Below are 25,779 nucleotides of genomic sequence, written 5' to 3'. Positions count from 1 at the left end.
GCAAGAAATCTGAGGTATCTTCTGCAACTTTGTCTGATTGGGACATGCAGGTATGCCTCCTTGAGGTCCAGAGTTACCAGCCAAGACCCCTTGCCCAGCATGGGAAGGAGTTGCTGTAAAGTCAGCATTTTGAATTTTGGCACAATAAGGTAAGTATTCAGTGCGGACAAGTCCAGAATGGGTCTCCATTGGTTTTCTTTTCTTGGAACAAGGAACAGTCTTGAATAAAATCCTTGGCCTTGGTCTGCAGAAGGAACATTTTCTATTGCTCTTATTTGAAGTAGGTTTGTTATTTGTTTGAGTGCCTCTGCCCTTTGATTTGGTGGCAGGTTTGGCCTGCCATGTCTTGTTGGTAGTGTATGAAAATGGAATCTGTATCCTTTGTCTATTATGTCCAGTATCCATTTGTCCTTTGTAATATTGTGCCAATTTTGTGAGAATAAAGATAATTTTCCGCCCAGAGGTGCTTCTAATTGAGCCCTGGATGGCAGAGTCAAAGTCAAGTCATTGAGATTGTCCCTGCGGAGCAGTGGAAGGTCCAGCCCCACCTCTCTGGTTCGGAGGCTGACATTGCCCTCTACCTCTGCCACGTCTGTTTTTGCCTCTTTGAAATTTGTCTGTGTCTGGAAAGGACCAATGCTTAGAAGGCCAATTCCTGCTGAATCTTGGAGGCTGTACCTGGAGGAAATCTTTGACTGTTTGCACTGATTTTGCCTTTTCCTCTATTTTCTTTAAAACCTCTTGTGCAGTAGCACCAAATAGCTTATGTTTCTCTAGTGGTGCGTCCAAAAGCTTAATTTTCACATGGTCTGGCAATGTTTGTTCCTTTAACCAAGCATGTCTGTGTATGACCGCACCTGTCATTGCTGCTCTACATGAAGCTTCCAATGCATCATATCCACACTGAAGGAAATGGTTGCTAACCTGCTGAGCATTATAAACCAATTCCTGTAACCCCTTTCTATCTAATGGTTCAGGGGAAGCCAATTTCTTTTGCAAGTCATCCAACATGTATTCCTGATACTGAATCATATGAAATTGACAATTTAATGCTCATAGAAAGGGTGGAAGATGTATATACTTTCTTGCCCCACCTTTCTAAAGCCCTAGAATCTCTTTCAAGGAAGTGGATTCTTAGCAGTAGTGGAGGAAACCCCTTTAGGCCCCTGAGAAATAGTTTCAGGGTCAGCAGTATGGCCCTTGTACAGAAATTGATGTGTGTCTGGGACCCTGTAGTACCTGTCTAGCTTGACAGGAGCAGGGGGGAGGGAGTCAGGGGAAACACTAGATTCTAAGTACACATCATCTAAAACATTTAAAACTGGAGGAATAGCTAAGGGTCTATGCTGAGGTAGCTTTAAAAATTCCCTTAACCTTTTCCTAGAATCTGAGTATTCTTGGCATTGCCATTTGAAGTGTTCCCTCATGGAATGAAGCGTTTCCCCAAAGGAAAACTCCTCAGGAGGAGAAGCAGAGGGAATGGATTCCTCCGCATCAGAATCCTCGTAAGCCAGGAAGGCCTCCTCCTGGTAGTCTGAAAGTGCAGAATCACCTGAGGCCTCATCGGAGGACTGGGGATCTACCTGCTCAAACCTAGGCCTCTTGACAGAAGGCGGCTGAGGGCCTCTATCTGAATGTGGCTGAGAACCCCTAATTAAAGAAATAAGGTCCTCAGCTAAACTTAAAATTTGAGAACCAGAAGTGGATCCCAGAGAAACAGATCTTGGAGGGAGAGACTTAGCCTGTTTGGCAGCCTTAGCACGTGTGTAGGCCTTAATGGACATAGACACTGGAGGCCTGGCAGCTCCGCATGCTGGAGTAGTCTTATCCACAGAAATGGTGTTAGAAATATCCTGGGCTACGGTCTCAGAGGGGAGAACATAAACCGGCACCGAGCTGGCCTCCGGTACCGAAGTAACCGGTGGGGTGGTGTCGTCAGTCTGTAGTGGTTGTGAAACCGGCTCAGAAGAGACAAAGACACTCGCGGTAGGCCTAAGCATGGTGTCAGCAGACACCGCGGACCGCGGGTGTCGGTCCTTATCCTTCCGTTTTTTAGGTAAATATGCTGTCGGAAGCTCCGACGGCATGATATAACAGAAATCTTCCCCAAAATAATCCTGTGCAAACTCTGTCCGACGCCTAAGAGTGCGTTTATTGAAAGAAGCACAAGCTGTACAGGCTGAGATGTTGTGTTCTGGGCCTAGGCAGGGTAAGCAGTAAGAGTGGAAATCCTTATGAGGTATTGGTTTCCCACAAGCTAAACAATTATTAACTTTTACAGGTTTATCTGACATCGGCTGAGGCAAGAAAAGGTCCCCAACGGGGTACTTAGCTTTTTTGAAGACTCCAGTAGCTGAAAACACAGGAGCTGGTCGACTGGCACTTGCGAACTGCTTCTGCTTCGGGCGCCGCGTGGCAAGAAAGACTGAAGAAGATGGTGTCGGCTGACGCTTTTATACCCCATGCACTCTGACATCGGGGAAAGGGCGACTTCAACCGACGCCGGACCCAGACTTTGGAATCCGGCCGACCGAAGGGCTGCCTGAGGCAGGACAACCCATATGTCAGGACTGCAGTTGCATCCTTGAAGGACATCACCACCTAAGGAAGAACAAACCAAGAATGAAGGGAACTTTGAAACCAGGCCTATCCTCCAGTACAGGGGAGTAAGTAAGAATGTGAGGCGAGATGGACTACATACATCAAACGTTACAGTGAGTACATAACTACTTGATGTTATGTAGTCCAATCTCACCTACATTGTTACCCATGGGACAGCGTCCCCAGCACCTAAATCCTGGGAGGCTCAGTGGAAAATACTCCTGAGCACTGTGGAACCAAAGGAAGACCTGCCTCTAGATACCACATCTAACTTGTAATGAGTAACAAAGGTGTGAGGAGATGCCCAAGTAGCCACAGCACAAATATCATCCATAGACAATCTGGCCTGAAAAGCTGTAGATGTAGATACAGACCGGGTACAGTGAGCCCTTCACTCGTAACGGTAAACCTCTTCCCCCTGACTATAAATGAAAGAAATACAATTGGAAATCCCCCTGGACAATGCGACTTTGGAAACAGGAGACCCAATTCTGTTTTCCAAAAATGAAACAAACAACTGATCAGATTTTCTGAGGTCCTTCATTCTGTGCAAATAAAATCGTAATTTTCTGTGAACATCCAACTGATGAAATTTGAATTCTGCCTTGTTTGAGAACTGAGGAAAGAACACTGGCAATTCAATAGATTGGTTAAGGTTACTAACTGATGCTACTTTGGAAAGAAAGGAAGGATTCGGTCTGAGAGAAGCCCTGTCCTTATGAAAAATCAAATAAGGGGGTTTGACTGATAAAGCTTGAAACTCTGAAATGCGTCTGGCTGACGTCATAGCTACCAAAATGACAGTCTTCCAAGTTAAGAATTTTAAATCACAAGTGGCTGCAGGCTCAAAGGGGGGTGAAGTAAGACCCTGTAGAACAAAGTCCTAAGGCATAACAGGTTCCGAGACAGGAGGACGAAGCAACAAAGTGCCCTTCATGAAAGCCTTACAGAGTCTATGTGCCATTAGGCTAGGTTCGTCTGCGACATGAAAAGAAGAAATCGCCAACTGGACTTTAATGGTTGTGGCAGCTGAACCCTGGTTGAAAAACATAGAAAGAAACTCCAATACTGATGAGATTGGAGCTGTGTAAGGGTCAATCTTTTTGGCATGTGCCAGATGGAAAACCTCTTCCATTTGCTGTAACAAATCTTCCTGGTCAAAGGTTTATGAGAGGAATACAGAATATGAACCACCTCCAGCGAAAATTGGTGAAGCCTAACTAATGACAGAAGTGCAGTAGCCAAGCTGTCAACTGGAGGGTCCGAAGAGAGGGATGGAGCTGCCATGACATGCGAGTCAGTAAGGCTGGTTGTGGGTCCAGAATCCAAGGAGCATCCATGAGATAGGGATGGAGAAAGGGGAACCAAATTTGACGAGGCTAGTGTGGAGCAATCAGAATCATTTTGCTTCCCAAAGATTGCGCTTTCTGAATAACCTTTGACAGCAAGGAAACTGGAGGGAAGGCATATAGTAGACCGGAGGGCCAATCGTGGACTAGAGCATCCCTGGGTGACTCCCCCTGAGGGGGGGGGGGAATAAGGGTGAAGTAGCTGCTGCATTTGGCATTGAGGGGGCTGGCAAAAAGGTTGCAGCGAGGCTGACCCCACCTGCAGAAGATCTGCTTCGCAACTTGAAAGTTCAGGGACCACTCGTTAGGCATCAGAACAGCTCTACTTAGCCTGTCTGCGATCACATTGGACTTCCCCGGAATGTGCGTTGCTACCAGAAAACGTTCTGAAGACACTACCCACTGCCACACTCGCATGGCCTCTCTGCAAAGGGGATATGACTTGGTTCCTCCCTGTTTGTTCAGATACCATACCACGGACATATTGTCTGAGTGGATTGCAAGAGTACCGAGAGGAAGAAAGCTCTGAAGTGCTTGCAATGCTAGTAGCATTGCTCTCATCTCCAGGACATTGATATGCAGATGCATCTCATGCTCTTGCCACGTGCCTTGGACTGTTCTGCCTAGATAATGCCCCCCCACCCCATCTGGGAGGCTTCTGTGGTCACCATGGCAACCTGAGGCGAAGTTTGCACCTGTCTGTGAGTAGAACAGGGTGAGAAAGTGGAAGACGTTGAAGAGACCACTGGGCAAAGAGTAGCCACTGCAGGAGCCTTATATGTAACCTTGCCAGGGGGACTAACAATCATAGCAGCCATCGTCCCCAACAATTGGAGGACCAATCTTGCCTTCACTCTTCTGAGAGGGTGCAAGTTGTAGACCTGTTGTTGTAGGACTCTGATTCTTTCCTGTGGTAGAAACGCCCGCATGAGGATGGTGTCTAATTCGGCGCCTATAAAAGTGACATGCTGTGAGGGCAACAAGGCAGATTTTTCCCAGTTCAAGGTGATGCCCAACTGTTGACAAACATTGATAGTAGCGTCTCTGGTCTGAAGTAGCAGATGCCTGGTGGTGGCAGTAAGGAGCCAGTCATCCAGGTATGGAAACACTTGGAATCCCTGACGTCTCAAGTGAGCAGTCACCACTGCCATGCATTTGCTAAACACCCTGGGGGCTGTGGTGAGGCCAAAGGGCAGGGCTCAAAACTGAAAGTGACTGGCTCCCAGCCGGAAGCGTAGGTGACTTCTGGATGCCCTGTCCATCTTTATGTGGTAGTAAGCATCCTTGAGGTCGATGGAGCACATCCACATTTCTTTTCCCAACAATGGGAGAATAGACTGCAACGTGAACATTTGGAACTTGGACTTTTGCACATGGGTGTTCAATTGGCTGAGATCCAAAATGGGTGTCAGGTCCCCTGTCCTTTTCGGCACCAAAAAGAATCTGGAGCAAGTCCCTAATCCGATCTGGTCTGAGGGGACATGTTGAATGGCTCCTTTTTCTAGCAGCTTTGAAACTTCTGAAGCTGCGGAATCCCTTTGACTGGATGGAACATCGGGATTTTCTTGATTGGAGGGGGGTTTGACGAGAAGGGAATGACATATCCTCCAGAAATTATTCGTAGAACACATTGGTCCTGGGTGATATCTTGCCAGGCCTCCGGGTATAATGAGATTCGACCCCCAACTTGCTGCGGAAATGCACAGTCGGGCCTCCCATCAGGAAAGGGGGTAGGGAGAACCATGAAAGGAATCGTGGTCTCCTGAGTTGCGAGGGCCTCCTCTGCCCCTAGGGCGGCTTCTACCTGAATAACCACCCCCTCCCCTGCCTCTGGAGGGGGGCTCACCTTGTTCACCGGGAAAACACTTCTGTGATTTCTTGAACCACATCTTTTCACCCCTCTGGGCCTTGGGATAAGGCATAGAGGGAAGGGAAAAATGGACTCCTATGGCAGAGTTTTTCCCTCTTGCTCGCACCTAGCGTGCATGTCTTTCATCTTGGTTCTGAACAAAGAGAAACCATCAAACGGGGCGTCGGTGAATGAAAACTTGAAGGCCTCTGCGAAATGACAAAGGTGCATCCAGGCCTGCCTCCTAAGAGCGATTCCTGAACTTGCTGCCCTACTCGCTCCCTCGGCTGCATGGGAGATCAGCCTCATGGAGCAGTTTGCAACAGAATTGAGGGCAGACATCAGAGCATTGACCTTCTGAGCCACCGCCTCAGAAACGTTACCTGTTAGAGTATCTCCAAGCTCCTTTAGGAGATCTCTCTGGAGCTGTGTAAAGTGTGATAATTCAGTGACCGCAAAGTAAAGGCCACTGAAGAAAACGTATGCTTCCTGTACCAGCCCATAGTCCTAGACTCCTTGCTAGGGGGATGGACAGAGGAAGAAGTCTCAGCCAATTCCTTTTGGGTGGCCGCTGCCACCACCATAGCATCCACAGGGACTCCCTTGGAAAGAAATTCCTTATCAGGAGGGGGCAGACAAAAATTTATTGGGTCTCCTGGGGACTGGTTCCACAGAGTCAGGGGTTTCCCACATCCTTTGACAAACCAGATCCAGAAGCTCGAAGGGTGGAGACACCCAGGAGGCGGAGTGCTGAGCACCAAAGGCCTTCAGGAAAACAGACTCCTCTTCAGAAGGGGCTTTGGATGGCCAGTCACCTCTTTGCTTCAAAATCTCTAGGATGTCAAAGAAAGAAACATCCTCAGAGGATGACTTAGGGGACCCTCTCATATTCCTCGAGGTCGGTGTCTGACGTGAGACTCATCCTGGAAATCTATGGGCTTCCTCTTGCACACTTTCCTTCTGGGTGGCTCCTCAGGCAAAAACTCTGAGGGGCCCTCAGAAATATGGGGACCACTCGTGGGGGTACCTTGAGGCCTTGGGGCTCTACTGTCCAGAGATAGACTGCAATCAGAGACCTGCACTGGTGCTGTAGGGGACAGAGTGACTGAACCGCATGATGCCTCTGACGACCTGGCCAGTGCACTCCGCATGGCCTCGAAAGCTGGTCCTCCTGGATCCAAAGATTGACCAGCCTCAGAGGCAGAGACAGGAGTCAGGCTTCCCAGCGCCGAAGCATCGAGGGGGAGACTAGGAGCTGAGAGGTGTCACGAAGCATCTCCCTCAGGTCTGACCAATGAATCCTGAGTCCTGAACCCCGTGGACAGCGCTGACAGGGTCGGAGCTGATGTCAGAACCGATAAGCCAGGAGGGGCTGTTGGAACCAACCTAGGGACATCACACGGAGCACAGCACTCCGGCTCCAAAAGCTGAGATGCATTTGGAGGAGGCAGTATCGATGAAGGTTGAGGGACTGGCTCTGGAGCAGACTGGGTCGGAGCTGAAAACAATTTTGCCAGTACCGGTGACTGAAGAAGTCTCTGCACCACTCTATCGACGTCCACATCTGATAAGGTCCTGGAGGATAGGGAGGGAGATCGAGACGACCTCTCTGAAGGAGACATGCGAGGAGGAGATACCGGCTTGATGCTAGGCGACCGGCTTCGAACAGGCACCACGAAAATTGGAGCCGAAGCAGGTTCCATTGCCACTGACACTTCCTGCGGCCCCATGGACAACAGAGCCGAGGATGTTGAAGATTTTGTTATTTTCTTCGGTGGCTCCAAGGATACTGATGGAGCCGGGGATCACTTTTTAGCCTTGCAAGAATTTGCTTTTGATGGAGAAGCCTTAAAGCTGGAAGCACTCCCCAAACTCTCCTCAAAGGAGGGTTTCAGAAGTCCCTTCAAAATCAATTTGTCTTCCTTTCCTGAAGAACACGGAGGCTAAAGGCATGACAAAAACTACACAATTCCTGAAGGCGAATTGCTCCCAGACAGTACACACAGAGTGTCCATCAGTGATGGACATCTTATAACTGCACTTGGAGCACTTCTTAAAGCCCGAGGGCTTATGCTCCTTAGAATCTTTAGACGCAGTTACCGCAAACACCAAGTAACTAAAAACTTGACCAATGGTCAAAACAGCCACAAGCGCGGGAAAGTACAGTTGTGTACCTACCATAAATGTAGATGTTCGAGTGTATTCACTGTTGCAGTCATTACACTTGGGTTATTCTGCTGGCAGGCTACCCGCAGTCGGCCTGAATTCCAAAGTCCTGGTCTGGCGTCGGTTGCTGTTGCCTCTTCCCTGACGTCAGTGCACCAGGGGTATAAAAGATGCAGCAGATGCCATTTTCTTCAGTTTTTCTTGCCCCAGATATCGGGTGCCCCCAAAAGGGTAGGCTAAAAATAAAAACACTGCTTATAAAAGCATGCACTAAAATAAACAATACCTTCATCTACAAGCAAATACACCACATAGGTTGTATAGGATAGAGAAGTACAGAGAAGTCCCAGCAAAGAAAGGGGGATGGTGGGTGGGTAACCCAGACTGCAACAGTGAATACACTCGAACATCTACATTTATGGTAGGTACACAACTGTACTATGTTCATCGTGTTTCACTGTTGCAGTCATTACACTTGGGTTGAATCCCAAAGCTGAGGTTGGGCGGCTGGGTCTAAATAGAATTAGGAGTGGCTATAAGGCCCTGCAAGACTGCAGTGGCAAAGCCTGCTCTGGATTTAGAGTAAAGAGGCAAATGGTAGTGCTTAGTAAAAGTGTGCACTGAAGTCCAAGTTGCAGCCTCCAAAATATCCTTGGTTGGTAATCCTCTGAGGAAGGCTGCTGCCCTGGTAGAATGTGGTCTAATGCCTTTAGGCACTGATTTGCCATGTTGTGAATAGCAGAAATGAATGCAGTGTCCTATCCATTTTCAAATAGTCTGCTTTGAGAAAGCCTTTCCTTGTAATCCTGCAGCATATGCCACTAAAAGTTGCTCAGTCTTCCTGAAAGCTTTAGTTTTGTCCAAGAAGAAGCGTAGCTGTTTGTGCATGTCCAAAGAATGCATTAGTCTCTCCTCTTTATTCTGCGGGTTTGGGTAAAAAGTAGGCAAATTAATGGTTTTGTTAAGAGCCACACTGGACACTACCTTAGGCATAAATGTTGGGTTTGTCCTTAGAGAAACCCTGTCTGAATGGAAGATAAAAGGTTCCACAGCCATTAATGCCTGTAACTCAGAGACTCTTCTTGCTGAAGTTATTGCTAGGAGCAGAGCTGTTTTCCATGATAAGAATTTTATCTCAGCTGTATTGGCTGGTCCAAAAGGAGGCAGTGTGAGTTTTCCAAGACAAAATTGAGGTTCCATGCAGGTATTGTTGCTCTCCTTGGAGGTCTTATGCTTCTGGCCCCTCTGAGGAACTGCCTAAGCAAAGGATGTGAAAAAATAGGTGGGTCTGTATTGTAATGAGCTGAAATGGCAGAGGCATGGATCTTAATTGATGAGAAGGATAGGCCTTTGTCCAGCATCTCAGTTAGATATTGTAAACTCTGAGGAATATTTGGAACAAGCGTGTCAATTCCTTGTGCCTGGTTCCAAGCACAGAATCTCTCTCATTTTTCTGCATAAGATTTTCTGGTGCTGGGCCTCCTGGCCTCCAAAATAACATCCATAACCACCTTAGAGAGAGGTGTAGTCTGAATGGTTACAGTATCCGCCATACAGCTAGATTTAGAGTTCTGAGTTGGCTGTGCAGGATCCGATTGTTTTGTTGGGTCAGTAAATGAGGAATTTGAGGCAATGTCCAGGCAGGGCCTTGGGACAAGCTCCTTAGGATTGGGTACCAGTATTGGCGTGGCCAATACGGGGCAATCAGTATCATTTGTGGCTTCTCGTCTGACCTTTAGGAGTACCTTGGGGAGGAGAGGCAGTGGAGGAAAGGCATATACTGTAAGGTTGTTCCAGCTGAACGACAAAGCATCTTTTCATGCTTGTTTGTGATAAGTCCTTGTGCAGAATCTATGAAGTTGGCAGTTGTGAGTGGAGGCAAAAAGATCTATGTCTGGGCATCCCCATTTCCTTGTTATCATGCTGAAGATTTGTGGATCTAGTTTCCATTTGTGAGGGTCCATGAGGTTTCTGCTTAGTTCGTCTGCCACAGCATTTGTTTTTCCTGGCAGGAATTATGCTTGCAGGTGTACTTGGTAGGTCAATGCTGTGTTCCACAAAATCATGGCTTGTCTGCAGAGGGGGTAGGAATGTGTGCCCCCCTGCTTGTTTATGTACCACATGACTGTGGTGTTGTCTGTCTTTATCAGCAGCTGTCCTGGATGAAGTAGGTCCTTGAAGGCTGTCAGGGCATTTTGTACAGCTAGCATCTCTTTTTGATTGATGTGTAGATGCCTTTGGCTTGGGGGCCATGTGCCCTGAATACATTTTTCTGCCATGTGGGCCCCACAGGAATAATCTGATGCATCTGTTGTTAGTGTTTGCCTGGCTGTGGGTAAAGTGAATGGCTGTCCCTTGTTGTGGTGGACAGGTCTGTGCCCACCATCAAAACTCCTGCTGCAGGCAGGGAATGAGTGAAATTAATGATTCCAGGCTGTGGCAATGTTGAGTCCAAACACTTTTTAGGTACTATTGTAGTTTCCTCACATGCAGTCTTGCATATTGAATTAGCAGAATGCAGGAGGCCATGTAGTCCAGAGCGTGCATAATTTTTCTTGCAGATAACTGGGTCTTTGTTGCCATGCTTTCGAAGTAAGAAGTCAGTTGCCTTTGTGTCTGGCGTGAGATAAGCCATCTGGGCAGTTGTATTTAAGCTTGCACCCAGGAATATTATCTCGAGAGGGTACTAGTTTTGATTTCTTTTCATTTACTGTGTACCCTAGGCAAATTAGTAATCTTTTTATAAAAGCCAGATGCTTTAGTAGAATGTCTTTGGTCTCTGCTTGATTAAGGCAGTCATCCAAGTAGGGATATATTTGAATTCCTCTTTGTCTGCAAAAAGCAATTACTGGTGTCAGGCATTTTGTGAAGACCCTGGGCGCAGTAGATAAGCCAAAGGGCAATGCAGAGAATTGGTAGTGCATTGAGCCAGCTATGAATCTGAGGTATCTTCTGCAAGACTGTCTGACTGGGACATGCAGGTATGTCTCTTTGAGGTCCAAAGTTACAAGCCAAGCTTTCTTGCCCAGCATGGGCAGAAGCTGCTGCAGAGTCAACATTTTGAATTTCGGAACGTCCAGAAGAATTTCGGAATGTCCAGAAAAGTATTTAGAATAGACAGGTCCAGAATTGGTCTCAATGCTTTGTCCTTTTTTGGTACTAAGAAAAGTCGAGTAAAATCCTTGTCCCTGCTCTTGTTGTGGCACTGGCTGAATAGCCCTCATGTCCATGAGAGATGAAACTTGGTTTTGTGCCTCTGCCCATTGATTGTGTGGCAGGTCTGGCATACCTTTTGCCTTTGGAAGGGTGTGAAAGTGGAACCTGTAGCCCTGAGAGACTATGTTTAAGACCCATTTGTCCTGGGTGATAATGTGCCAATTTTGTGAAAAAAGTGCTAGCTTTCCCCCTAAGGGTGCGGCCAAAAGATAAATGCTTGGCATTGGCAGAGGGAAGTCATTGGGACTGTTTTCAATATGGCTGTGATCTGTCTTCTCCGCTTTTGGAGGTAGAAGAACCCCATTGTTTGGGCCTGAATGAGCCCTGGGGCTGTTGTCTGCCTCTAGGGCATCTGTATCTGCCTCTTTGTGGCCTGTCTGACACAGGAAAGGACCAATTCTTAGAAGGTCAGTTCCTGCTAAATCTGGGTGGCTGCACCTGTAAGAAATCCTTTACTGTCTGCATAGATTTAGCTTTACCCTCCATTTTCAACATCTCTTCTGCCTTAACACCAAACAAAGTATCATGCTGTAATGGAGCATCCAATAATATTGCTTTAACATGATCAGGCAGAGTCTGTTCCTTTAAGCAAGCATGCCTTCCAATGACAGAACCTGTTACAGCAGCCCTGCAAGAGGCCTCCAGAGAATCATAACCACATTGCAAAGTATGTTTTCCCACTTGTTCAGCTGCATGCAATAAATCCTGCAATTCCTTGTTCTCAGAACATTCAGAATTTGTCAACATTTTCTGTTTTAAGAGACATTAAGTATTGCTGAAATTTAAGCATATGAAACTGACAATTTAAAGCCCTTACAGCAAAAGTAGCATAAGTGTAAACTTTTTTCTCCATCTGTCCAGTGCCCTAGAATCTCTATCTGAGGGGACAGGTTTTTTTGCAGTAGCAGCCTTGACCCCTTTGGGACCCTGAGAAATAGTTTCTGGGTCAGCAGCAGGGTTTTTATATAGAAATGAGAATCTGGAACCCTGTAGTATCTGTCTGGCTTAACAGGTGCAGGAGGTAAAGAGTCAGGAGACAGGCCAGACTCTGAAAATACATCATCTACAATGTCTAGAACAGGAGGAATAGCAAGAGAGCTGTGCTGAGGTAGTAAAAGAAAGTCTCTGAGCCTTTTCTTAGACTCTGAATAATCTAGGCTCTCCCAGTGGAAATGCTCCCTCATGGTATGCAGGGTTTCCCCAAATGAGTAATCCCCAGGAGGAGAAGCTGAGGGAATAGATTCTTCAGCATCAGAATCCTCATAGGGAGGAATAGAGTATCCCTGTTCTGAAGAGGAGTCAGAGGAAATGGAAACCTGATCAGAGGAATCATATTCAATGTCTTGCCTAGGCCTCTTAGGGGGGATGGGAACCCCTGCTCAAAGTAATTAGGTCTTCGGCCATTTTGAGCATCTGTTTCTTAGGCATGGAAGTCTGTCCTGGAGAATGCTGTACTTGTTTCCTTGACTTTAAAACTGTTTTAGTCTCTGTCACTGACGCTGAAGTTGGATTGATATAAAGCTGTGTAGGTCTGAAAACACCCTCAGAAGCCGATGCCTGCTCAACGGCTCCGGACCCATCTGAGGGATTAATTTCCGAAGGCCCAATACCTTGAGTATCCAGAGGCCTAGCTGTCTCCACGTGGGAGTCGGAGGTGGCCTGTGGCTCTGAGGTAGTGGGTTGTCAGTGGCTGCGAAAGCGCCTCACTGAGAACCGGCGAACCGGAGACTGGCCTAGAAGAGGCTTTGTCTGTTTTGGACCTCGGATGCCTGTCCTTTTCTTTTTCCTTGCACTTTTTATGAACTCCGGTCATCGGCTGTTCCGACGGCATTATGTAGTTAAACCTTCAGCCAAAGTAATGAAAAGCAAAATCGTACCGACGCTTAATAGTGCGTTGGTTAAATCTAGCACAAAACCGACAACTAGCAACGTCGTGGTCAGGGCCTAGGCAAGGAATACAGTAAGAATGAAAATTCTTATAAGATATTTGATTCCCACAAGAAATACAATTGTTAACTTTTTCTGACATCGGTCTGGAGCAAGAAAACAGTTTCCCCAATGGGGTACTTAGCAAGACTTCGGATCTGAAATTCAATTTCGAAAATCTCAGGAGTCGGCCAACCGGCACTTGTGAACTGCTTTTGCATTGGGCACCGTGTGGCAAGAAAGACAGAAGAAAATGGCGTCGGCTGCATCTTTTATACCCCTGGTGCACTGACGTCAGGGAAGAGGCGACAGCAACCGACGCCGGATCAGGACTTTGGAATTCAGGCCGACTGCAGGTAGCCTGTCAGCAGGATAACCCAAGTGTAATGACTGCAACAGTGAAACACGATGAACATCAAGACAAACAATACACCACAAAGACCTCTAACTAAAACGGTCCTTAGACACAAGAACAAGGGAGAGGACTAATTCCTCTAATTTAAATGGTTTTAGCCCAAGAGAAAAAGCACACAAGGAAAGCAAGGGGACAGACTAGGTCCTCTAACTGAAATGGGCCTAGCCCGTTGGAAACAGCTAGTGGGATACCACAAGAACATGCTATACGAGAAAAACACAACTTTTCCACAATATAGTCAAGCACACACACAAATAGCTATGAAAATAGCTTTTTTGCAAAAAAACTTCTCTGTTATAAAAAAGAAAAGGTACTTGGCCACAGCCAAGAGTGAGACCACATCAGAGCTACACAAGTGGCAAACGAGATTTGGGGATAGACAGCAGTGTAGCATGGGATACCATCTTAGCCCAGCCAATAGAAAAACTTTGAGCTAAAAGTATGGCAGAGTCGGAGCAGACATTCGGCTCCGAACCCACGGGTAAGAATGTAGGCGGGATTGGACTACATAACATCCAGTGTTGCCTTGGCTAGTAGGAAGTCACCAGCAAGATTTTCAGTTGGTCATTCTTGATTTTCAGGAGGAGGTTTTGTATTTGCAGGAAGGGGGAATACATAAAGGAACATCCACTTCCAAGGAAAGCTGAAGGCATTCACTCTCCAGGCTGATGGAGTCCTTGCTGTAGAATTTGCTTAGTTGTCTGTTCTGGGGGGAGGCAAACAGATCCACTTGAGGGGTGCCCCACAGGTGGATTATGTCTACAAAGGTTTCCCTGTTTAGCACCCATTCGTAAGGTGAGACGATATTCTGCTAAGCAAGTCTGCTTGTTTTCCTGAGAGGGGATGTAAGAACAGGTTGTGTTGGGTGGCTAGCTCTCAAATCTGAAGGGTTATCCTGCATAAGAGGTAGGCTTTTGTCCCCCTCGGTTTGTTCAGGTACCACATGATTGTGTTGTCTGTAAGAATATGAAGGCCTGGTTGAAGGATGGGAAGAAAGGCCTGAATGGCCAAGCAAGACTGCAGTCATCTCCCTGATGTGTTGTTTTTGAAGGGCAGGGGTCCATGATTCTTGAACCCTGTAACCCTTTAGAGTTTCCCCCCACCCTAGATCTGATGCATCTGTGTGCATGGATTGCATAGGGGGAGGAAGTTGCAGGAAAATGCCTTGGTTTCGGAGGATTTGTTGAATCCACCACCACCTCAATTCTGACTTTAGGCAGAGCAGAAGGTGGAGTTGTTTGTCTAGGGAGTGTTGGTGCTGAGACCATACATTCTTTAAGTACCATTGAAATTTTCTCATGTGCAACCTGGCTAGAGGGGGCATGGGGATCGTGGCTGCTATGAGTCCCAGTACATGTAGAAGCTGCCTTGCGGAAAGGTGGGATACCCCCAGAAGGTCTTGTAAGTGACTTGAGAGAGAGACTGCATTTTGTCCTGTGGGATGAAGGCTCTCATCAAATCTGATCCTGCATCTCAGGAAAACTTTGCCCTGCTGTTGGTGCAGAGATGATTTTGGAAGGTTTAGGATGAACCCCAAGCTGTGCAGGATGGTCATGTTGAGTTAGGAGCATTGTTTTTGATTATGCTAGGAGGAGATTGTCATCCAGATAAGGGTATATTTGGATGCCCTTGGCTCGGCAAAATGCAATGGCATGAGTCAGGAATTTTGTGAACATTCCTGGAGCAGTAGATAAGCAAGGCTGTAAATTGAAAAGGTGAGGAAATGCCAGTAAATCCCAGAAATTTGCTGTGGGAGGGCAAGATAGGAATGTGGAGATAAGCTTCCTTTAAGTCCAGACTGACCATAAAGGCTTGGGGTGGTGTCAAGGGCAGGAGGATTTGCAGAGACAGCATTCTGAAGGATGGAACTTTTAGGAAACCAAGTTAGGTAGGATAGGTCTAGTATGGGTCTCCAAGGGCCATCCTTTTATGGGACTAGGAATAGATGGAAATAGAATCCTTTTCCTTCCTGGCCTACAGGGACTGGTTCTATAGTTACTAGGGAGAGGAGCCTACAAGGACTGGTTCTATAGTTACTAGGGAGAGGAGCTCTTGCAGAATATGTGGGAATAGGTGGAGCTGTTTTTTGGTGGGAAGGGAATGTTTTGTGACCTTGTTTTTTTCCATCCAAGATAGGAAGTATCCTCTTTGAATAATGGAAATGACCCAATGGTCTGGCATGATGGTTTTCTAAAAGGGGAGGCAGTGGGGTAGGCGGGCAGACAAGGGGAGGTGGGCAAGGCAGTCACGCTGACGAGGGGCCCCCTCTGTTGGGAAAATGTGGTTTGGATGGTGTTAGTTGGTCTGGAGTAAAGCTGTCTCCTAGATCCTCTTCTCGGTCTGGAGAAGGAGGGATGAGAAGTGGAAGGCATCCTCCTGACAAAGGAAGTTTTAGCAGGATAATTCCTGTAGTACTTAGGGAAGAGGGACACCAGCAAATATTTGATGTCTTGCAGCTCTTTGCTTTTCTCTTGCAAGTTTTTGAAGAGCTCAGCTGAATTTGTGCCAAAAAGTAGATTGTTGTCCAATAGAGCATCCATAATTTTGCATTTCAAATCCTCTGGAAGGGGTTGTAGGAGTAGCCAGGAATATCTGCGTAGGGCATATGCAGAAGCTGAAGACCTGGCCGAGGCTTCTGCTGCATCATAACTACACCTGATGGAGTGTCTGACCACTTGGGTGGCTAGGGACAGTTTTAATGCAATGTCAGACTTAGTAGGACAGTCAGGTGTAGAGGCTAGCAGGGTAGAGGCCTGGGACACTAGGTCCAGAGCATATTTTATCATGTGTGTTTGGTAATTAATGTCTCTGAAAGCAAAGGTGGAAGAATATATACTTTTCTGCCCAGTCTATCCATGGTTTTACTATCCTTACCTGTTGGTAGGAGACTGGTAGAAGGTACCTATGCAGACTGTCTGTCAGGAGCCATAGCAATGACAGCTGGATCTGCTAGTGGAGGCTTAACCAGAACGTTTTGGTCATCAGGCACCTTATAAAACCTGGCTGGTCTTTTAAGGGCTGAAGGCTGTAAGTCAGGGTTCTTACATATACAACTGAATGCCTCCAGGAAGGCTGGGAGCACAGGAGGTATTGCTGAAGTAGAGGGATATTCCAACTGCAGAAGTTCAAAATATATCTTCTGGGTGTCAGATATCAGGGTAGTGTCCCACTTGAAGCACTCCATTTTAGATACAATCTCCCCAAAAGTTAAATCTGCAGGTGGGGAATCCCCTTCAATGGAGTCTTCATCTGTGGAATAGTAGGCAACAGGGGAAGCAATTTGAGACACACAAGAGACTGATTCCTCAGAAGAGGAGTCATACTGATATTGCTGTTTTTCTCCCCCTTGAGTAGTTGGATGTTGGGGAGAAGAGGCAGAGGCTGGGTGAGGGCTGAGCACAAGGATAGTAGAAGGAACAGGGCCTGTGGGCATAAGGGCTATGAAGACCTGCATAAGAGAATTAAGACTGCCAATCTGGCTGTGCTTCAGGAGGAGGAGTGATATGTTTTGTCTTCTGTCTTTTCTTGGAATGTGTAGGCTTAGAGAAGGCCTAGGGATTGAAGCCTGGCCTGCAGTAGGAGAGGACTCAGTCGGTCATCCAACAAGAGGTTCCCCCTCAACATCGGTTGGGGCCGCCGGCTGAAGTCTCTCCGCTGACGTGCATTCCGTGGCTGCTGAAATGACTTCCTCAGTGGGAACCGTAGAAGCTAACTGAGAAACCGGGCATTCCTCTGCCCCCATATCGGTAGCCAGCGGGACATCCTATAGTGGGAGTGGCAGTAGGAACAGACCTGGAAACTTTGACTTTCTTCCTGGGCGGTTTGGGTTGGTCAACCGACTCCGGGTCCATCCTAAGGGCTAGGCATTTCAGACACTGGTTCTTGAGATATAAATTTAATGAAGCCAAATGACTGTGAAGCATCTTGGGCACGAAGGACTTACAAATGGAACACTATGTATGGTTGTGTTCCCTACTTAGACAAAATATGCACTTACCGTGTTAATCTTTGTGCGGTATGTGCTGGGCACAACTACATTTGCCTTTTTTAGCTGACACTGGCCAAAAGACAGCAATCAAGCACAAGAAATGATAAAGAAAACAAATAACCCCAATGGGGTACTTATCTTTCCGAAGTAATCATAAGTAGGACCTGAACGATCAAAGTGATGATGTCTGCGGCTGAGAAGTTCTGAGGTCTGTGCGTGCTGATGTCACATTTAAGGACCCTGGTTTATGGCCCTACATGTGACGTTACACGCACCTACAGGAGCCATGAAAAAGCTTTTGTATAGAAGCCAACGGTCAGATCACCTGAGGTGGAAAATCCCACACCAAAGTGAATACTGCAACATTGGAATAGAAGGACATCTACTATTTCACATTGTATTAAGGGCATAACTAGAGTTATTCTAAGCATCTGTGTGTGTGTGTAAAGCACTTAGTGTGTGCTTATTACTGTGCATTTATTCTGAGGAGTTTGTTTGCAAGGTGCAACTATTTTGTGAAGTACAGTCAAAATTACAGCCATTTTGAAATGTTTATGCTGGGTGTGTCTAGTCACAAAGTCCCACCATTACACAGTGTTTCTTGCACTGTAAAGACCTACTTAGCAAAGTACAGCCATTTTGGGAAAGTTTGTGTGCTGCATACTGCTTATTCGCAAAGTGCAGTTATTTGAAATGTTTTTTTTTTTACTCTGAGCATCTGTCCAGTTTATTTGCAGAGTGCTGGTATTTGGAAATGTTTCTTACACTGATAAGTGATTCTTACAATACAGTTATTTCAAGAAGTCTAAGCTATCCTCTTAGATAAAAAAAAAAAAACTTTTACTTCCAACTACAACAAACTCGCCAAAAGAATCCACAAAAGTTTTGGTCTAGCATTAAACTACTACACCCAGGTCAATCTATCACACCTAACCCTCAAGGCTCCAACCACAAAAGTTTTGGTCTAGCATTAAACTACTACACCCAGGTCAATCTATCACACCTAACCCTCAAGGCTCCAACCACAAAAGTTTTGGTCTAGCATTAAACTACTACACCCAGGTCAATCTATCACACCTAACCCTCAAGGCTCCAACCCTGAGAATCCAACACAAACTGCCAACACTTTCTTTTTTCACAGATGCCATCCAAACTCTTGCTAGTCAACTATCTCGAGGTACCTCAAATCTACCAACCTCTCCTACTTGCCCACTTCCATCATTTCAGTTACAATCTGTTTCTACTTCCTTTATTTGCTCTCTTCTCCAAAAACTAAAACCTACCACCCCCTCTGCTGACCAACTACCAGCAGAATACCTGCAGAAATGAGCCAAAGCCGTAGCCTTCCCCATTTCCATACTGATAAACAGAAACATGAGAAGGAACTATCCCCATCTATCTGGAAAATCTCTCACATTATTCCCCTATATAAAGGTGGTAACTCCAATGACTTTTTCAAACTATTGTCCTGTAGCTTTACTCTCCCCACTGGCAAAAATAATGGAAAAATGCATCCATAAGCAACTACTTAACCATCTTACCTAAAATAACTTACTCGCCAAGTGTCAACATGGATTTAGACCATTCAACAGTACCACCACTGCACTGCTATCCTTTACAGACTGCATTAACAAAAAACATAACAATATTCTTTCCTCTTCAGTCTTTATAGATTTATCTAAAGCTTTTGATATGGTTAATCACCAGCTCCTTTTAAATATACTGAAATCCCTTTCTCTTGAACCTTCAGCCTTAAATTGGTTCAAATCTTAGTTAATCAACAGACAGCAGGCTGTACTATGGGACAACAATCTATCTACACACCTCCCCATTTCCTCTTGGTGTTCCTCTGGGCTCCATATAAGGCCCACTGCTATTTTCCATTTTTATTAATGACCTCCACTTAGCAATTCCTCATGCCACCTGTACTCAATATGCAGACGACTCCACTTTAATTTGTTCAGCCAATTCTCCTCCTGAGCTACAGTCCCTTACCCAAGAAGCATTTAACACAGTAGAACAATGGTTTTTAAACCGCTGCCTCCTACTGAACCCCAAAAAAACTAAACTTCTACTTTTTACTCCAACCCGAAAGTCAACCCCAGCTTACTTCCCACTCACATCTAAGAATGGCACTCGTATCTCCTGACCCAACCACCAAACTTTTAGGAATAACTATAGATAGCAACCTGAACTTTGATACTCATTAACAGTACAATAAAAACAGTCAACAAGAAATCGGGATCCCTCTATAGAATCAAACCCTTTCTTACACCATTAGCCAGGACCGCTATAGCCAGAACTCATTTAATCTCCACTCTACTCTATGCTTCACCTATATACATTAATCTTTCAAAAAACAACTTCAACAAACTGGCAATTTCCTATAATAATATTGCTAGATTTGCCACTGGATCTCCCTTTAGAACTCATCACTGTAGCAATCTAAAACTAGGATGGCTTGAGTTCCAAAATCAGCTTCTATATCACCAGCTTGCTATTACCCACAAGAGCCTGTATCACCACACCAATACTCCTATACTCTCTAGTCTCATTACCCCTTACAACAATCTTAAGAATCTATGCTCCTCAAACTACTTATTAGTACTAGCAGATCAACCAACTTAGCAGGAGACTCTGTTCTCTAATTCTGTAGGAAAACACTGGAACCTACTTCCCACTGAACTCCTACCTCTGTCCTCAATAACACTTTTTAAACAGAAACTAAAACTATTTCTTAGTACACATTGGTTATGCCCTTGTACTAACCTTGACTAACTTTTTTTACTTTATACCTATGAATACTTTTCACCTAATACTATACTGTATTAACTACTGACTTCTCCTTAATGATCCATATAAACCATGATATTGCAATTTAATTCTATGTATATATGTATATAGTAAACAACTTTTTTGTACATTACCTTCACTACTTGTATTATGCTCAAGATTAGTATTGTACTTTTTTAATAACAGCTGCGTCAAGCTTGTACTGTTATAACATTTATTATATTGTGTGTGTGTGTTGGAGCTTTTCTCCCCGGGCCTCTACTGAAAATGGACATGTATCCAGTTAGACTAGCCCGGTCAACAAATGTAAAATAAAGAGTATTCCGGGCCTGAGAGACTTACTTTGCAAATTTCAATTATTCAGAGGCTTGTTGTGTTATCGGGCACAGTTACAATACTGGCAGAAATTTCTGGCATACATGTGTGTGTTCAAGCATACTTGCAAAAGCCTTCACTGTTGTGTTAATATGGTAGACGTATTTCAAAAACCATCACCATTTGTATTTGATCAGAACATTGCAGAGAACTGGAGAATATTTGAGCAAGAGTATGAAATTTTTATACAAGTAGCTTACTCTGACAAAGATGCATGCACCAGGGCATTCATTTTGCTAAACTAAGCTGGGTCAGAGGTCACTGAAAGGGAGCATTCATGTATGCACCAGCAGTATATGACAGAGAAGGTAAAGACTGTCAAATTATTGTACAAGCTGAATCAAGGGAAGACCCCCCCCCCCAGTGTTTGAAATGCAAGTTCAGGAAAATGTGCAACTCCAGACAAATATTACACTAGAGAAACATTTGTTTTACACAAGAGATCAGAAACCAGGGGAAACATTTGCAGCTTACATTACTGGTCTGAGAAACAAAGCTAAAATGTGTCAGTTTGGTGACTTAAAAGATGCGTTGATAAAAGACAGGCTTGTGTGTGGCATTAACAGTGCTGCAGTGAAAAAGATTTTGCTTTGTGACAGTGAGTTAATGCTGAGCAAAGCTATTGAGATTTGTCAAATCCATGAAGTTACTTAAAGGCACACAAGTATGCTTGCAAGTGATAAGGGCATGGTTTCAGCAGGCTCCAGAGCAGAAGTAGACAGCATGCAACACGTGGCTAGCAGAAGCAGCTCTAAGCATATGGTACCTGCTACCTCCTGGCAGGCTCCCCAGGTAAACTCCGTAATTTTCCAGCAAATTCTAAAAAAAGGATATGCTCAGTACATTACAAGAGTGAGGCAGCAAAACCCAAATCCAGCTTTATTGTTAACTATTGCGATTGTATTGCCAATCATGAGTCTGAGAAGAAAATGCTTAGTATTTGGTCAGCAATGCCACAAGTGTAAAGAATGGAACCATTTTCATAAGTTTTGCAAATCAAGTAAACCTCACACAGTTATGAAAGAAGGGCAACTCAAAAAAGCAAGCTGATCATACACAGAGCTGTAATTCTACTTTCTACATAGATGGTGTATCAGTAACTGGTGAAAAGGTTGATGCAGTAAATTTGTTGGCAAAGAGTGAAGTGTTTTGTACTGCCCAGCACAATGGTAAATCCACCGAGCTTAAAGTACACACTGGCTCAAAGTGTAAAGTTATGTCAGCAGACACTTGCTAAGGTAAGAATTGATGAACAACTCAATGTGGCTAGTTGTGTGAAACTTGTTGCTTATGGAGGTGAAGAAATTCAAACTGAAGGCTTAGTAGTGCTTTTATGTTATCTAGATAGGAACAGTTGCAACTTGTTACTCTATGCAGTCCAAAGACCTGTGCAGTCATTACTGGATCTGAGACAGGTTGAGAATGAATTTGCTTTCCTTTACCTAAGTTGTTCATCACATAAGCACATTTCCTAGTTCCATTTTTACTGAAGCTATTTTCTCAGTGTGAATGTGTCTTTCGGCTTTTCTCAGTTAGGGGTCGCCACAGTGGAACTCTGGTCCGCTAATGATTGGCAGTTGATTTTTACGTGCTGAGTTGCCAGCCCTGATGCACAACCTTCAACGAAGGCATGCCCATTCATGCATGTCTCCACGTAGAAGACGCTCTAGCTGAGAATCGAACTGGACAGCGTCTTACTGTGAGGCAACAACGCTACTGCAGCACCACCACCGCGGATCCATGGTGATGTTTTCTATGACAAGCTGGACAAACTTCCAATTGTGTATTCTATGAAGTTAGACCCAAAGATCAGACCAGCAAGAAAAGTCTCAACAGTGATGCAAGATAAAAGTTAAAGCTCATTTGGACAATACAGTGCAGCAAGGTGTGAAATGTCCAGTCACAGAACCAACAGAATGGGTGTTTGTCCATGGTAGCAGCCCACAAAAAAGGCACAGAGAATTCAGAATACATAGTGACCCAAGAGATTTAACCAAAGCATTAAAGAAACCATTACATTTAATGTGTAGTGTCAAGAAAGTCACAGCCCTAATACCAAACACCACTGTTTTTTTTCTGTCTTGGATTCAAAAAGGTCTGGCAAGTAATGCTCGATTGCAAATCCATATTACTGACTTTCAGTACCCTGTTTGGCAGAAATAGATTCCTCAGGATGCCATTTGGAATAAATTCTGCAAGTGAAGTCTTTCAGTGTGCAATAGAGCACAAATTTTCAGGTTATCCTTGTGCCATAATAGTAGATGATTTATTGGTTGGAGGCAATGGTGAAGAAGAGCATGACAGAAATCTTATGAGAATTCTAGACTGAGCACGCAAAGTGAACTTAAAGCTCAATCCTCTGAAGTGCAAATTCAGACTACCAGAAGTTACATATGTAGGTCATTTATTTACTAGCACTTGCTTGGGACCAGACCCATCCAAGCAAGTAGCCATTCTTGAAATGCCAGCTCCAGATAATGTGAGCAGATGAGCCAAAATTGTATATGGTCTTGGCTGGAACAGCACCAAAAAGCATCTGAAGACCTTAAGCAGGAAACTGCCAACTCACCTACATTAAGATACTATGATGTCAATAAACCAGTAATGCTTTGCTGTGATACTTGAAAGTTTAATCTTGGTCCTGTTATTCTTCAATAGGGCAGACCAGTAGCCTATGCATCTAGATCTCTTACTCAAACTGAAATGCAATATACTCAAACTGAGAAAGAACTTTTGGCAATAATATTTGCATGTTCAAAGTTTCATTATTATCGCTATGGTTGAGCTATTCAGACTGAAACTGGTCACCAATTTCTAGTTACTGTTTTAAAGAAGCCTATGCATTCAGCTACAGTGAGATTACAAAAAATGATGATCAAATTGCAAAAGTACAACTTCAAAATTGTCTATACAAAAAGCAAACTTCTTTGTCCGATACCTTATCCAGATCACCCAGAAATACAATGGAATAGCTTCATGCAGACAATTTTGACTTTGATGTCATGGAAGTGTGTAATTTTTCTACACCGAGACTTGATGAGTTCAGAGATAATACAAAGACTGATCCAGTTTTACAAAAGCTCAGCCACTTCATTAATGTTGGATGGCTGTCAAAGCAATCTTGTGACTCCTGAAGTGCAAACTTTATTTCCTTGCAGAGGTAAGATGTTGATGGAAGATTTTCAAAGGTCCTAAAATTGTTGTTCCTGCTTCCTACAACATGAAAATATCCAGATTTTGCATGTGGTCACTCAGGTTCCGAATCTACTAAACAAAGGCGAAATGACTAATATTTTGGCCTTCTCTAGCAAAATACATTGATAGAGTACTTTCTTGTTCAGTATGCATTAATACTAAACTTAATTTTTAAAAAGAACCACTTCAGCCAAGTGAAGTTCCTGAACTACGTTGGTCAAAAGAAGCCAATGATATATTCAAGTGGAACAATAAGCATTACTTAGTGTTGGCAGACTCTTACTTGAACTTGTTTGAGATGGATTTACTACCCAATGTCCACTGTTATTACCAAGTTGAAACTTCCTTTCTCAGTCCATGGTAGTCCACACACAGTTATTTCTGACAATGGTACCCAATTTATCAGTCAGTTGCATCAGAAATTTGCAAAAGAATGGGACTTTGTACATGTTACTAGTAGTCCAGAGTATCCACAGTCAAATGAATTAGCTGAATGTGCTGTACAGAGTGCAAAGCAAATACTGGAGAAATCAAAGCATGATTATACCCATGTCATTTTGAATTTAATCCCAGAAACATACCCCGTGACAATATACTTGGCTCATCTGCTCACAGACTTCTATCTAGGCAAACCAGGACAAGCTTGCCTATTGGTTCCAGTTTGTTGAGGCCTAAAGCTAAGAACAACAGGAGAATCAGAACTCAACTTTTCCAGTTATGACAAATTGAGCAGATTTCTTCGTCCATTGAAAGAGAGAGAGACAGTGAGGATACAAACTGTAAAAGGTTTTGACCAGAATGGTCAAGTAACAGGTGTTTGTACCAAGCAGAGATCCTACTACATAGAATCTGAGGGTGTGGAGTACAGGAGAAATCACAGACATCTCCTGTATCAGAATCAATATTGCAGCATTGTTCCTGTGATACACACTCTAGATCTCAGAGCAATCCAGACAATGTTCCTGTTACAGAATGCGTCTTACCTTCTACTTCCATTCCTGATGATGTTTCTGATGTCCCCAAAGTTGAACATCCAGCAGAGACAGTCCCAATTGATAGACCTAATTCCAATTTGTCACAAGATTTGGTCTTATTTCCAGACCTAGTGTAAAATATACAGCAACTTGGACATAACTGTCTGTATGTATTTAGTTCTGTATAACTGCATGACAAAGAATTATATGGTATCAATTGCATGTCAATCAATGTTGTCAATATTGCATGACTCATTTCTCAAAGAAGCATTTCATGGTCAGCACATGCATATAAATAAAAAGCATGTACTAGCTTCAGTACGAGTGTAATAGCTAGTTTGTAAATTTACCCAAGTTAAACTTAAGCCTCAGTCCTGACGTGTTTGCACATAATAAAACTGGTTGAACAAACCCCATGAAGGCTCGTCTAATTCATCCTGACTGGACGAGCGGCACGTCTGATTTTCTTCTGGTTTAACACATGGCACACTGTAACCAATTGGATTTGACTTCTGCACCGAGTTAGAAGCTTTCACAGTTCCAAGGCTCTGACTCATCCCCTACCCATAATTCCCTGTACTGCATTTCAATACCTTAGAGTTTACTTTATAGAGGGCGGCCCCCTGTGCGGTGGTGCCGAGGTTAGCATTGCCACCTCACAGCAAGAGATTCTCCAGTTTGATCCTCGGCTGGGGTCCCTTCTGTGCGGAGTCTGCACGTCTTCCCTGTGGTCACTTGGGTTTCCTCCCATATTTCACACATACTGTAGGTGGAATGGACACTCTAAATTGACCCTAGGCGTGAGTGCATGTATGTGTAGGACACCGGGCTGGCAACTCGACACCGTAAAACTCCACTGCCAATCATGAGCAGACAGGTGATCTGCTGTGGCAACCCCTAACCGGGAAAAGCTGAAAGAAGTTTAATTTATA

Source organism: Protopterus annectens, chromosome 1.part0, assembly GCF_019279795.1.
Source record: "Protopterus annectens isolate FY-2018-M chromosome 1.part0, PAN1.0, whole genome shotgun sequence".
NCBI lineage: Eukaryota > Metazoa > Chordata > Ceratodontiformes > Protopteridae > Protopterus > Protopterus annectens.
Note: the sequence above shows the minus strand (reverse complement) of the source record.